The sequence below is a fragment of the Triturus cristatus genome, chromosome 4_1 (assembly GCF_964204655.1).
Source record: "Triturus cristatus chromosome 4_1, aTriCri1.1, whole genome shotgun sequence".
Classification (NCBI taxonomy): domain Eukaryota; kingdom Metazoa; phylum Chordata; class Amphibia; order Caudata; family Salamandridae; genus Triturus; species Triturus cristatus.
In genome coordinates, this window is record NC_140585.1 from 150,798,720 (window position 1) to 150,813,023 (window position 14,304).

The following is a 14,304-nucleotide window of genomic DNA, read 5'->3' on the forward strand; positions in this document are numbered from 1 at the left end:
TAATTGAAACAGTAACAAACAATGCCTGCTTCTGCATAACCAGAGACATTTACCAAAACGGCAGTGAAAGAAAGTCTATTTAAACAGACACTGTTTGCTTTGAAAATGTTGCATAATCTATGCCCAAGAGTAAATTTCCAGTTATACTGCTGGACATGTAATTTAGTACCTAGTAATAGTATTTGGCCTTTTACTAATTTCCCAATGTCAATTTAGAGACATGATTTCTAAGTCAGCCGAAAATGAGATAGAACGAACTTCAGGATTTAAAATAGATTACGTGTGCTGCTGAAATTTCAAATGCTTGAAATATCAATTAATTATTAAACTCTACATATTTGATTGCTAATATATGTAACCATATTAAGAATTAAAGTGTAGGTTGGTGTGCGTCCACATCATTTTTAGCTGATTTTTAGTTGCAGTGTTACAGAGCCTGGATAGCTCAGTCGGTAGAGCATCAGACTTTAAATCTGAGGGTCCAGGGTTCAAGTCCCTGTTCAGGCGGTCGGCTACTTTAAAGAAAAAGTATTCTGATTGTACATTCTTTTTGTGTTCCACTGCATGATGAATAAGATATTCCATTACCAAAATTAAAAAAAAAACGTCTTTCATGGAGAAGTGAAAAACCCATCTGTCTCATATATCAGATGACGATACACTAAACTTAAGTTGTATGCAGACTTACCAACTGTATCATGTAGTTTGACACGGTGAATAACTTTTACCCAATTCAATATTCAAAATATAGCCATGGTTATAGTATCCAATGAACTTTATAAAGTTGATCAACAGCTCAAAGCTCATTATTTCATTTCTGAATATCTGTGCACCTCATTCAAGCAGATTGGCTCTGTGGCGCAATGGATAGCGCATTGGACTTCTAGGTGAATGTCAAGAAGGTATTCAAAGGCTGTGGGTTCGAATCCCACCAGAGTCAGTTTTATCCCTGTTTATTTCATAACTATTTAAAGAAGTTATAAGCGATGCATGCATGCTTCTGCTTCACCAAAATCATTTGCTAAAAAAGGTCAGTAAAAGGAAGTCTATTTTAAAGAGACACCGTTCAATTTGGGTAATCTATGCAGAAGAGGAAATTGTCAGCTGTACTGATGAAAATATAATTTACTCGGAAGTAAGATTTTGGGCCCTTCGTTAATTTTACCATGTCAATAAACACATATGAATTTGACGTCAGCAAAAAAATGAGATAGTAGCAACTTCAGGACTAAAAATAAGGTTACATTTACTGAAGAAATTTCAAATGCTTGAAATATCAATTCATTATTATATTCTAGTGTATTTGGTACCTTCTTCAGGTAACCATCTTAAGAAACATAGCGTTAGTTGGGACACTGCCAAATTTTGATTAGGTGATTTTGAGGTTTGCTGTATCAGAGCCTGGATAGCTCAGTCGGTAGAGCATCAGACTTTTAATCTGAGGGTCCAGGGTTCAAGTCCCTGTTCAGGCGGTTTGTTTAAAGAAAATGTACTCTAATCACATGCTCTTTTCAGGATCCAATGAACGAGTAGTCCCATTAGAGTAATTGCAAGTTACTCTTAATGGAGCCATTAAATACCCATCGGTCGTGTACCATTTGACAAGAGTTAAGAAGACTTACCGCAACGGTATCATGTCGTTTGAGATGTTGATTATCTTTTCCCCAATTCAATGTTCAAAATGGAACCCTGCTTATAGTTTCCAAATCACTTTATAAAGTTGGTCAACCGCTGATAGCTCATCTTTTTATTTGAGAATTTCTGTTCACCTTGTTGAATCAGGTTGGATCTCTGGTGCAATGGATAGCGGCTTGGGGTTCTAGGCTAATGTAGAGAAAGCATTCAAAGTCTTTGGGTTGGAATACTAGCTGGGTCAGTTTTATCCCTCCTTTATCTTATAACTAATTGAAACAGTAACAAACAATGCCTGCTTCTGCATAACCAGAGACATTTACCAAAACGGCAGTGAAAGAAAGTCTATTTAAACAGACACTGTTTGCTTTGAAAATGTTGCATAATCTATGCCCAAGAGTAAATTTCCAGTTATACTGCTGGACATGTAATTTAGTACCTAGTAATAGTATTTGGCCTTTTACTAATTTCACAATGTCAATTTAGAGACATGATTTCTAAGTCAGCCGAAAATGAGATAGAACGAATTTCAGGATTTAAAATAGATTACGTGTGCTGCTGAAATTTCAAATGCTTGAAATATCAATTAATTATTAAACTCTACATATTTGATTGCTAATATATGTAACCATATTAAGAATTAAAGTGTAGGTTGGTGTGCGTCCACATCATTTTTAGCTGATTTTTAGTTGCAGTGTTGCAGAGCCTGGATAGCTCAGTCGGTAGAGCATCAGACTTTTAATCTGAGGGTCCAGGGTTCAAGTCCCTGTTCAGGCGGTCGGCTACTTTAAAGAAAAAGTATTCTGATTGTACATTCTTTTTGTGTTCCACTGCATGATGAATAAGATATTCCATTACCAAAATTAAAAAAAAACGTCTTTCATGGAGAAGTGAAAAACCCATCTGTCTCATATATCAGATGACGATACACTAAACTTAAGTTGTATGCAGACTTACCAACTGTATCATGTAGTTTGACACGGTGAATAACTTTTACCCAATTCAATATTCAAAATATAGCCATGGTTATAGTATCCAATGAACTTTATAAAGTTGATCAACAGCTCAAAGCTCATTATTTCATTTCTGAATATCTGTGCACCTCATTCAAGCAGATTGGCTCTGTGGCGCAATGGATAGCGCATTGGACTTCTAGGTGAATGTCAAGAAGGTATTCAAAGGCTGTGGGTTCGAATCCCACCAGAGTCAGTTTTATCCCTGTTTATTTCATAACTATTTAAAGAAGTTATAAGCGATGCATGCATGCTTCTGCTTCACCAAAATCATTTGCTAAAAAAGGTCAGTAAAAGGAAGTCTATTTTAAAGAGACACCGTTCAATTTGGGTAATCTATGCAGAAGAGGAAATTGTCAGCTGTACTGATGAAAATATAATTTACTCGGAAGTAAGATTTTGGGCCCTTCCTTAATTTTACCATGTCAATAAACACATATGAATTTGACGTCAGCAAAAAAATGAGATAGTAGCAACTTCAGGACTAAAAATAAGGTTACATTTACTGAAGAAATTTCAAATGCTTGAAATATCAATTCATTATTATATTCTAGTGTATTTGGTACCTTCTTCAGGTAACCATCTTAAGAAACATAGCGTTAGTTGGGACACTGCCAAATTTTGATTAGGTGATTTTGAGGTTTGCTGTATCAGAGCCTGGATAGCTCAGTCGGTTGAGCATCAGACTTTTAATCTGAGGGTCCAGGGTTCAAGTCCCTGTTCAGGCGGTTTGTTTAAAGAAAATGTACTCTAATGACATGCTCTTTTCAGGATCCAATGAACGAGTAGTCCCATTAGAGTAATTGCAAGTTACTCTTAATGGAGCCATTAATTACCCATCGGTCGTGTACCATTTGACAAGAGTTAAGAAGACTTACCGCAACGGTATCATGTCGTTTGAGATGTTGATTATCTTTTCCCCAATTCAATGTTCAAAATGGAACCCTGCTTATAGTTTCCAAATCACTTTATAAAGTTGGTCAACCGCTGATAGCTCATCTTTTTATTTGAGAATTTCTGTTCACCTTGTTGAATCAGGTTGGATCTCTGGTGCAATGGATAGCGGCTTGGGGTTCTAGGCTAATGTAGAGAAAGCATTCAAAGTCTTTGGGTTGGAATACTAGCTGGGTCAGTTTTATCCCTCCTTTATCTTATAACTAATTGAAACAGTAACAAACAATGCCTGCTTCTGCATAACCAGAGACATTTACCAAAACGGCAGTGAAAGAAAGTCTATTTAAACAGACACTGTTTGCTTTGAAAATGTTGCATAATCTATGCCCAAGAGTAAATTTCCAGTTATACTGCTGGACATGTAATTTAGTACCTAGTAATAGTATTTGGCCTTTTACTAATTTCACAATGTCAATTTAGAGACATGATTTCTAAGTCAGCCGAAAATGAGATAGAACGAACTTCAGGATTTAAAATAGATTACGTGTGCTGCTGAAATTTCAAATGCTTGAAATATCAATTAATTATTAAACTCTACATATTTGATTGCTAATATATGTAACCATATTAAGAATTAAAGTGTAGGTTGGTGTGCGTCCACATCATTTTTAGCTGATTTTTAGTTGCAGTGTTACAGAGCCTGGATAGCTCAGTCGGTAGAGCATCAGACTTTTAATCTGAGGGTCCAGGGTTCAAGTCCCTGTTCAGGCGGTCGGCTACTTTAAAGAAAAAGTATTCTGATTGTACATTCTTTTTGTGTTCCACTGCATGATGAATAAGATATTCCATTACCAAAATTAAAAAAAAAACGTCTTTCATGGAGAAGTGAAAAACCCATCTGTCTCATATATCAGATGACGATACACTAAACTTAAGTTGTATGCAGACTTACCAACTGTATCATGTAGTTTGACACGGTGAATAACTTTTACCCAATTCAATATTCAAAATATAGCCATGGTTATAGTATCCAATGAACTTTATAAAGTTGATCAACAGCTCAAAGCTCATTATTTCATTTCTGAATATCTGTGCACCTCATTCAAGCAGATTGGCTCTGTGGCGCAATGGATAGCGCATTGGACTTCTAGGTGAATGTCAAGAAGGTATTCAAAGGCTGTGGGTTCGAATCCCACCAGAGTCAGTTTTATCCCTGTTTATTTCATAACTATTTAAAGAAGTTATAAGCGATGCATGCATGCTTCTGCTTCACCAAAATCATTTGCTAAAAAAGGTCAGTAAAAGGAAGTCTATTTTAAAGAGACACCGTTCAATTTGGGTAATCTATGCAGAAGAGGAAATTGTCAGCTGTACTGATGAAAATATAATTTACTCGGAAGTAAGATTTTGGGCCCTTCCTTAATTTTACCATGTCAATAAACACATATGAATTTGACGTCAGCAAAAAAATGAGATAGTAGCAACTTCAGGACTAAAAATAAGGTTACATTTACTGAAGAAATTTCAAATGCTTGAAATATCAATTCATTATTATATTCTAGTGTATTTGGTACCTTCTTCAGGTAACCATCTTAAGAAACATAGCGTTAGTTGGGACACTGCCAAATTTTGATTAGGTGATTTTGAGGTTTGTTGTATCAGAGCCTGGATAGCTCAGTCGGTTGAGCATCAGACTTTTAATCTGAGGGTCCAGGGTTCAAGTCCCTGTTCAGGCGGTTTGTTTAAAGAAAATGTACTCTAATCACATGCTCTTTTCAGGATCCAATGAACGAGTAGTCCCATTAGAGTAATTGCAAGTTACTCTTAATGGAGCCATTAATTACCCATCGGTCGTGTACCATTTGACAAGAGTTAAGAAGACTTACCGCAACGGTATCATGTCGTTTGAGATGTTGATTATCTTTTCCCCAATTCAATGTTCAAAATGGAACCCTGCTTATAGTTTCCAAATCACTTTATAAAGTTGGTCAACCGCTGATAGCTCATCTTTTTATTTGAGAATTTCTGTTCACCTTGTTGAATCAGGTTGGATCTCTGGTGCAATGGATAGCGGCTTGGGGTTCTAGGCTAATGTAGAGAAAGCATTCAAAGTCTTTGGGTTGGAATACTAGCTGGGTCAGTTTTATCCCTCCTTTATCTTATAACTAATTGAAACAGTAACAAACAATGCCTGCTTCTGCATAACCAGAGACATTTACCAAAACGGCAGTGAAAGAAAGTCTATTTAAACAGACACTGTTTGCTTTGAAAATGTTGCATAATCTATGCCCAAGAGTAAATTTCCAGTTATACTGCTGGACATGTAATTTAGTACCTAGTAATAGTATTTGGCCTTTTACTAATTTCACAATGTCAATTTAGAGACATGATTTCTAAGTCAGCCGAAAATGAGATAGAACGAATTTCAGGATTTAAAATAGATTACGTGTGCTGCTGAAATTTCAAATGCTTGAAATATCAATTAATTATTAAACTCTACATATTTGATTGCTAATATATGTAACCATATTAAGAATTAAAGTGTAGGTTGGTGTGCGTCCACATCATTTTTAGCTGATTTTTAGTTGCAGTGTTGCAGAGCCTGGATAGCTCAGTCGGTACAGCATCAGACTTTTAATCTGAGGGTCCAGGGTTCAAGTCCCTGTTCAGGCGGTCGGCTACTTTAAAGAAAAAGTATTCTGATTGTACATTCTTTTTGTGTTCCACTGCATGATGAATAAGATATTCCATTACCAAAATTAAAAAAAAACGTCTTTCATGGAGAAGTGAAAAACCCATCTGTCTCATATATCAGATGACGATACACTAAACTTAAGTTGTATGCAGACTTACCAACTGTATCATGTAGTTTGACACGGTGAATAACTTTTACCCAATTCAATATTCTAAATATAGCCATGGTTATAGTATCCAATGAACTTTATAAAGTTGATCAACAGCTCAAAGCTCATTATTTCATTTCTGAATATCTGTGCACCTCATTCAAGCAGATTGGCTCTGTGGCGCAATGGATAGCGCATTGGACTTCTAGGTGAATGTCAAGAAGGTATTCAAAGGCTGTGGGTTCGAATCCCACCAGAGTCAGTTTTATCCCTGTTTATTTCATAACTATTTAAAGAAGTTATAAGCGATGCATGCATGCTTCTGCTTCACCAAAATCATTTGCTAAAAAAGGTCAGTAAAAGGAAGTCTATTTTAAAGAGACACCGTTCAATTTGGGTAATCTATGCAGAAGAGGAAATTGTCAGCTGTACTGATGAAAATATAATTTACTCGGAAGTAAGATTTTGGGCCCTTCCTTAATTTTACCATGTCAATAAACACATATGAATTTGACGTCAGCAAAAAAATGAGATAGTAGCAACTTCAGGACTAAAAATAAGGTTACATTTACTGAAGAAATTTCAAATGCTTGAAATATCAATTCATTATTATATTCTAGTGTATTTGGTACCTTCTTCAGGTAACCATCTTAAGAAACATAGCGTTAGTTGGGACACTGCCAAATTTTGATTAGGTGATTTTGAGGTTTGCTGTATCAGAGCCTGGATAGCTCAGTCGGTTGAGCATCAGACTTTTAATCTGAGGGTCCAGGGTTCAAGTCCCTGTTCAGGCGGTTTGTTTAAAGAAAATGTACTCTAATGACATGCTCTTTTCAGGATCCAATGAACGAGTAGTCCCATTAGAGTAATTGCAAGTTACTCTTAATGGAGCCATTAATTACCCATCGGTCGTGTACCATTTGACAAGAGTTAAGAAGACTTACCGCAACGGTATCATGTCGTTTGAGATGTTGATTATCTTTTCCCCAATTCAATGTTCAAAATGGAACCCTGCTTATAGTTTCCAAATCACTTTATAAAGTTGGTCAACCGCTGATAGCTCATCTTTTTATTTGAGAATTTCTGTTCACCTTGTTGAATCAGGTTGGATCTCTGGTGCAATGGATAGCGGCTTGGGGTTCTAGGCTAATGTAGAGAAAGCATTCAAAGTCTTTGGGTTGGAATACTAGCTGGGTCAGTTTTATCCCTCCTTTATCTTATAACTAATTGAAACAGTAACAAACAATGCCTGCTTCTGCATAACCAGAGACATTTACCAAAACGGCAGTGAAAGAAAGTCTATTTAAACAGACACTGTTTGCTTTGAAAATGTTGCATAATCTATGCCCAAGAGTAAATTTCCAGTTATACTGCTGGACATGTAATTTAGTACCTAGTAATAGTATTTGGCCTTTTACTAATTTCACAATGTCAATTTAGAGACATGATTTCTAAGTCAGCCGAAAATGAGATAGAACGAATTTCAGGATTTAAAATAGATTACGTGTGCTGCTGAAATTTCAAATGCTTGAAATATCAATTAATTATTAAACTCTACATATTTGATTGCTAATATATGTAACCATATTAAGAATTAAAGTGTAGGTTGGTGTGCGTCCACATCATTTTTAGCTGATTTTTAGTTGCAGTGTTGCAGAGCCTGGATAGCTCAGTCGGTAGAGCATCAGACTTTTAATCTGAGGGTCCAGGGTTCAAGTCCCTGTTCAGGCGGTCGGCTACTTTAAAAAAAAAGTATTCTGATTGTACATTCTTTTTGTGTTCCACTGCATGATGAATAAGATATTCCATTACCAAAATTAAAAAAAAACGTCTTTCATGGAGAAGTGAAAAACCCATCTGTCTCATATATCAGATGACGATACACTAAACTTAAGTTGTATGCAGACTTACCAACTGTATCATGTAGTTTGACACGGTAAATAACTTTTACCCAATTCAATATTCAAAATATAGCCATGGTTATAGTATCCAATGAACTTTATAAAGTTGATCAACAGCTCAAAGCTCATTATTTCATTTCTGAATATCTGTGCACCTCATTCAAGCAGATTGGCTCTGTGGCGCAATGGATAGCGCATTGGACTTCTAGGTGAATGTCAAGAAGGTATTCAAAGGTTGTGGGTTCGAATCCCACCAGAGTCAGTTTTATCCCTGTTTATTTCATAACTATTTAAAGAAGTTATAAGCGATGCATGCATGCTTCTGCTTCACCAAAATCATTTGCTAAAAAAGGTCAGTAAAAGGAAGTCTATTTTAAAGAGACACCGTTCAATTTGGGTAATCTATGCAGAAGAGGAAATTGTCAGCTGTACTGATGAAAATATAATTTACTCGGAAGTAAGATTTTGGGCCCTTCCTTAATTTTACCATGTCAATAAACACATATGAATTTGACGTCAGCAAAAAAATGAGATAGTAGCAACTTCAGGACTAAAAATAAGGTTACATTTACTGAAGAAATTTCAAATGCTTGAAATATCAATTCATTATTAGATTCTAGTGTATTTGGTACCTTCTTCAGGTAACCATCTTAAGAAACATAGCGTTAGTTGGGACACTGCCAAATTTTGATTAGGTGATTTTGAGGTTTGCTGTATCAGAGCCTGGATAGCTCAGTCGGTTGAGCATCAGACTTTTAATCTGAGGGTCCAGGGTTCAAGTCCCTGTTCAGGCGGTTTGTTTAAAGAAAATGTACTCTAATGACATGCTCTTTTCAGGATCCAATGAACGAGTAGTCCCATTAGAGTAATTGCAAGTTACTCTTAATGGAGCCATTAATTACCCATCGGTCGTGTACCATTTGACAAGAGTTAAGAAGACTTACCGCAACGGTATCATGTCGTTTGAGATGTTGATTATCTTTTCCCCAATTCAATGTTCAAAATGGAACCCTGCTTATAGTTTCCAAATCACTTTATAAAGTTGGTCAACCGCTGATAGCTCATCTTTTTATTTGAGAATTTCTGTTCACCTTGTTGAATCAGGTTGGATCTCTGGTGCAATGGATAGCGGCTTGGGGTTCTAGGCTAATGTAGAGAAAGCATTCAAAGTCTTTGGGTTGGAATACTAGCTGGGTCAGTTTTATCCCTCCTTTATCTTATAACTAATTGAAACAGTAACAAACAATGCCTGCTTCTGCATAACCAGAGACATTTACCAAAACGGCAGTGAAAGAAAGTCTATTTAAACAGACACTGTTTGCTTCGAAAATGTTGCATAATCTATGCCCAAGAGTAAATTTCCAGTTATACTGCTGGACATGTAATTTAGTACCTAGTAATAGTATTTGGCCTTTTACTAATTTCACAATGTCAATTTAGAGACATGATTTCTAAGTCAGCCGAAAATGAGATAGAACGAATTTCAGGATTTAAAATAGATTACGTGTGCTGCTGAAATTTCAAATGCTTGAAATATCAATTAATTATTAAACTCTACATATTTGATTGCTAATATATGTAACCATATTAAGATTTAAAGTGTAGGTTGGTGTGCGTCCACATCATTTTTAGCTGATTTTTAGTTGCAGTGTTGCAGAGCCTGGATAGCTCAGTCGGTAGAGCATCAGACTTTTAATCTGAGGGTCCAGGGTTCAAGTCCCTGTTCAGGCGGTCGGCTACTTTAAAGAAAAAGTATTCTGATTGTACATTCTTTTTGTGTTCCACTGCATGATGAATAAGATATTCCATTACCAAAATTAAAAAAAAACGTCTTTCATGGAGAAGTGAAAAACCCATCTGTCTCATATATCAGATGACGATACACTAAACTTAAGTTGTATGCAGACTTACCAACTGTATCATGTAGTTTGACACGGTGAATAACTTTTACCCAATTCAATATTCAAAATATAGCCATGGTTATAGTATCCAATGAACTTTATAAAGTTGATCAACAGCTCAAAGCTCATTATTTCATTTCTGAATATCTGTGCACCTCATTCAAGCAGATTGGCTCTGTGGCGCAATGGATAGCGCATTGGACTTCTAGGTGAATGTCAAGAAGGTATTCAAAGGCTGTGGGTTCGAATCCCACCAGAGTCAGTTTTATCCCTGTTTATTTCATAACTATTTAAAGAAGTTATAAGCGATGCATGCATGCTTCTGCTTCACCAAAATCATTTGCTAAAAAAGGTCAGTAAAAGGAAGTCTATTTTAAAGAGACACCGTTCAATTTGGGTAATCTATGCAGAAGAGGAAATTGTCAGCTGTACTGATGAAAATATAATTTACTCGGAAGTAAGATTTTGGGCCCTTCCTTAATTTTACCATGTCAATAAACACATATGAATTTGACGTCAGCAAAAAAATGAGATAGTAGCAACTTCAGGACTAAAAATAAGGTTACATTTACTGAAGAAATTTCAAATGCTTGAAATATCAATTCATTATTATATTCTAGTGTATTTGGTACCTTCTTCAGGTAACCATCTTAAGAAACATAGCGTTAGTTGGGACACTGCCAAATTTTGATTAGGTGATTTTGAGGTTTGCTGTATCAGAGCCTGGATAGCTCAGTCGGTTGAGCATCAGACTTTTAATCTGAGGGTCCAGGGTTCAAGTCCCTGTTCAGGCGGTTTGTTTAAAGAAAATGTACTCTAATGACATGCTCTTCTCAGGATCCAATGAACGAGTAGTCCCATTAGAGTAATTGCAAGTTACTCTTAATGGAGCCATTAATTACCCATCGGTCGTGTACCATTTGACAAGAGTTAAGAAGACTTACCGCAAAGGTATCATGTCGTTTGAGATGTTGATTATCTTTTCCCCAATTCAATGTTCAAAATGGAACCCTGCTTATAGTTTCCAAATCACTTTATAAAGTTGGTCAACCGCTGATAGCTCATCTTTTTATTTGAGAATTTCTGTTCACCTTGTTGAATCAGGTTGGATCTCTGGTGCAATGGATAGCGGCTTGGGGTTCTAGGCTAATGTAGAGAAAGCATTCAAAGTCTTTGGGTTGGAATACTAGCTGGGTCAGTTTTATCCCTCCTTTATCTTATAACTAATTGAAACAGTAACAAACAATGCCTGCTTCTGCATAACCAGAGACATTTACCAAAACGGCAGTGAAAGAAAGTCTATTTAAACAGACACTGTTTGCTTTGAAAATGTTGCATAATCTATGCCCAAGAGTAAATTTCCAGTTATACTGCTGGACATGTAATTTAGTACCTAGTAATAGTATTTGGCCTTTTACTAATTTCACAATGTCAATTTAGAGACATGATTTCTAAGTCAGCCGAAAATGAGATAGAACGAATTTCAGGATTTAAAATAGATTACGTGTGCTGCTGAAATTTCAAATGCTTGAAATATCAATTAATTATTAAACTCTACATATTTGATTGCTAATATATGTAACCATATTAAGAATTAAAGTGTAGGTTGGTGTGCGTCCACATCATTTTTAGCTGATTTTTAGTTGCAGTGTTGCAGAGCCTGGATAGCTCAGTCGGTAGAGCATCAGACTTTTAATCTGAGGGTCCAGGGTTCAAGTCCCTGTTCAGGCGGTCGGCTACTTTAAAGAAAAAGTATTCTGATTGTACATTCTTTTTGTGTTCCACTGCATGATGAATAAGATATTCCATTACCAAAATTAAAAAAAAACGTCTTTCATGGAGAAGTGAAAAACCCATCTGTCTCATATATCAGATGACGATACACTAAACTTAAGTTGTATGCAGACTTACCAACTGTATCATGTAGTTTGACACGGTGAATAACTTTTACCCAATTCAATATTCAAAATATAGCCATGGTTATAGTATCCAATGAACTTTATAAAGTTGATCAACAGCTCAAAGCTCATTATTTCATTTCTGAATATCTGTGCACCTCATTCAAGCAGATTGGCTCTGTGGCGCAATGGATAGCGCATTGGACTTCTAGGTGAATGTCAAGAAGGTATTCAAAGGCTGTGGGTTCGAATCCCACCAGAGTCAGTTTTATCCCTGTTTATTTCATAACTATTTAAAGAAGTTATAAGCGATGCATGCATGCTTCTGCTTCACCAAAATCATTTGCTAAAAAAGGTCAGTAAAAGGAAGTCTATTTTAAAGAGACACCGTTCAATTTGGGTAATCTATGCAGAAGAGGAAATTGTCAGCTGTACTGATGAAAATATAATTTACTCGGAAGTAAGATTTTGGGCCCTTCCTTAATTTTACCATGTCAATAAACACATATGAATTTGACGTCAGCAAAAAAATGAGATAGTAGCAACTTCAGGACTAAAAATAAGGTTACATTTACTGAAGAAATTTCAAATGCTTGAAATATCAATTCATTATTATATTCTAGTGTATTTGGTACCTTCTTCAGGTAACCATCTTAAGAAACATAGCGTTAGTTGGGACACTGCCAAATTTTGATTAGGTGATTTTGAGGTTTGCTGTATCAGAGCCTGGATAGCTCAGTCGGTTGAGCATCAGACTTTTAATCTGAGGGTCCAGGGTTCAAGTCCCTGTTCAGGCGGTTTGTTTAAAGAAAATGTACTCTAATGACATGCTCTTCTCAGGATCCAATGAACGAGTAGTCCCATTAGAGTAATTGCAAGTTACTCTTAATGGAGCCATTAATTACCCATCGGTCGTGTACCATTTGACAAGAGTTAAGAAGACTTACCGCAAAGGTATCATGTCGTTTGAGATGTTGATTATCTTTTCCCCAATTCAATGTTCAAAATGGAACCCTGCTTATAGTTTCCAAATCACTTTATAAAGTTGGTCAACCGCTGATAGCTCATCTTTTTATTTGAGAATTTCTGTTCACCTTGTTGAATCAGGTTGGATCTCTGGTGCAATGGATAGCGGCTTGGGGTTCTAGGCTAATGTAGAGAAAGCATTCAAAGTCTTTGGGTTGGAATACTAGCTGGGTCAGTTTTATCCCTCCTTTATCTTATAACTAATTGAAACAGTAACAAACAATGCCTGCTTCTGCATAACCAGAGACATTTACCAAAACGGCAGTGAAAGAAAGTCTATTTAAACAGACACTGTTTGCTTTGAAAATGTTGCATAATCTATGCCCAAGAGTAAATTTCCAGTTATACTGCTGGACATGTAATTTAGTACCTAGTAATAGTATTTGGCCTTTTACTAATTTCACAATGTCAATTTAGAGACATGATTTCTAAGTCAGCCGAAAATGAGATAGAACGAATTTCAGGATTTAAAATAGATTACGTGTGCTGCTGAAATTTCAAATGCTTGAAATATCAATTAATTATTAAACTCTACATATTTGATTGCTAATATATGTAACCATATTAAGAATTAAAGTGTAGGTTGGTGTGCGTCCACATCATTTTTAGCTGATTTTTAGTTGCAGTGTTGCAGAGCCTGGATAGCTCAGTCGGTAGAGCATCAGACTTTTAATCTGAGGGTCCAGGGTTCAAGTCCCTGTTCAGGCGGTCGGCTACTTTAAAGAAAAAGTATTCTGATTGTACATTCTTTTTGTGTTCCACTGCATGATGAATAAGATATTCCATTACCAAAATTAAAAAAAAACGTCTTTCATGGAGAAGTGAAAAACCCATCTGTCTCATATATCAGATGACGATACACTAAACTTAAGTTGTATGCAGACTTACCAACTGTATCATGTAGTTTGACACGGTGAATAACTTTTACCCAATTCAATATTCAAAATATAGCCATGGTTATAGTATCCAATGAACTTTATAAAGTTGATCAACAGCTCAAAGCTCATTATTTCATTTCTGAATATCTGTGCACCTCATTCAAGCAGATTGGCTCTGTGGCGCAATGGATAGCGCATTGGACTTCTAGGTGAATGTCAAGAAGGTATTCAAAGGCTGTGGGTTCGAATCCCACCAGAGTCAGTTTTATCCCTGTTTATTTCATAACTATTTAAAGAAGTTATAAGCGATGCATGCAT

The 14,304-nt window shown here is 36.1% G+C and overlaps 15 non-coding genes across 15 annotated transcripts; all 15 read left to right on the top strand.

Annotated features, from left to right (window-relative positions):
- Positions 1-849: 849 nt before the first annotated feature.
- TRNAR-UCU (transfer RNA arginine (anticodon UCU)) lies at positions 850-940 on the top strand. Its single transcript is given in 2 exon segments — positions 850-886; positions 905-940. It is a non-coding gene; the product is annotated as a tRNA-Arg (tRNA).
- Positions 941-1,399: 459 nt separating this feature from the next.
- Positions 1,400-1,472, top strand: TRNAK-UUU (transfer RNA lysine (anticodon UUU)). The gene has a single exon. It is a non-coding gene; the product is annotated as a tRNA-Lys (tRNA).
- An 864-nt stretch (positions 1,473-2,336) lies between these two features.
- TRNAK-UUU (transfer RNA lysine (anticodon UUU)) lies at positions 2,337-2,409 on the top strand. The gene has a single exon. It is a non-coding gene; the product is annotated as a tRNA-Lys (tRNA).
- Positions 2,410-2,750: 341 nt separating this feature from the next.
- TRNAR-UCU (transfer RNA arginine (anticodon UCU)) lies at positions 2,751-2,841 on the top strand. Its single transcript is given in 2 exon segments — positions 2,751-2,787; positions 2,806-2,841. It is a non-coding gene; the product is annotated as a tRNA-Arg (tRNA).
- Positions 2,842-4,237: 1,396 nt separating this feature from the next.
- On the top strand, positions 4,238-4,310 carry TRNAK-UUU (transfer RNA lysine (anticodon UUU)). The gene has a single exon. It is a non-coding gene; the product is annotated as a tRNA-Lys (tRNA).
- Positions 4,311-4,652: 342 nt separating this feature from the next.
- On the top strand, positions 4,653-4,743 carry TRNAR-UCU (transfer RNA arginine (anticodon UCU)). Its single transcript is given in 2 exon segments — positions 4,653-4,689; positions 4,708-4,743. It is a non-coding gene; the product is annotated as a tRNA-Arg (tRNA).
- A 1,810-nt stretch (positions 4,744-6,553) lies between these two features.
- TRNAR-UCU (transfer RNA arginine (anticodon UCU)) lies at positions 6,554-6,644 on the top strand. The gene is given in 2 exon segments: positions 6,554-6,590; positions 6,609-6,644. It is a non-coding gene; the product is annotated as a tRNA-Arg (tRNA).
- Positions 6,645-8,040: 1,396 nt separating this feature from the next.
- Positions 8,041-8,113, top strand: TRNAK-UUU (transfer RNA lysine (anticodon UUU)). The gene has a single exon. It is a non-coding gene; the product is annotated as a tRNA-Lys (tRNA).
- Positions 8,114-8,454: 341 nt separating this feature from the next.
- On the top strand, positions 8,455-8,545 carry TRNAR-UCU (transfer RNA arginine (anticodon UCU)). The gene is given in 2 exon segments: positions 8,455-8,491; positions 8,510-8,545. It is a non-coding gene; the product is annotated as a tRNA-Arg (tRNA).
- Positions 8,546-9,941: 1,396 nt separating this feature from the next.
- On the top strand, positions 9,942-10,014 carry TRNAK-UUU (transfer RNA lysine (anticodon UUU)). The gene has a single exon. It is a non-coding gene; the product is annotated as a tRNA-Lys (tRNA).
- Positions 10,015-10,355: 341 nt separating this feature from the next.
- Positions 10,356-10,446, top strand: TRNAR-UCU (transfer RNA arginine (anticodon UCU)). Its single transcript is given in 2 exon segments — positions 10,356-10,392; positions 10,411-10,446. It is a non-coding gene; the product is annotated as a tRNA-Arg (tRNA).
- Positions 10,447-11,842: 1,396 nt separating this feature from the next.
- Positions 11,843-11,915, top strand: TRNAK-UUU (transfer RNA lysine (anticodon UUU)). Its single transcript has one exon. It is a non-coding gene; the product is annotated as a tRNA-Lys (tRNA).
- A 341-nt stretch (positions 11,916-12,256) lies between these two features.
- TRNAR-UCU (transfer RNA arginine (anticodon UCU)) lies at positions 12,257-12,347 on the top strand. The gene is given in 2 exon segments: positions 12,257-12,293; positions 12,312-12,347. It is a non-coding gene; the product is annotated as a tRNA-Arg (tRNA).
- A 1,396-nt stretch (positions 12,348-13,743) lies between these two features.
- On the top strand, positions 13,744-13,816 carry TRNAK-UUU (transfer RNA lysine (anticodon UUU)). Its single transcript has one exon. It is a non-coding gene; the product is annotated as a tRNA-Lys (tRNA).
- Positions 13,817-14,157: 341 nt separating this feature from the next.
- On the top strand, positions 14,158-14,248 carry TRNAR-UCU (transfer RNA arginine (anticodon UCU)). The gene is given in 2 exon segments: positions 14,158-14,194; positions 14,213-14,248. It is a non-coding gene; the product is annotated as a tRNA-Arg (tRNA).
- The last annotated feature ends 56 nt before the right edge of the window (positions 14,249-14,304 follow it).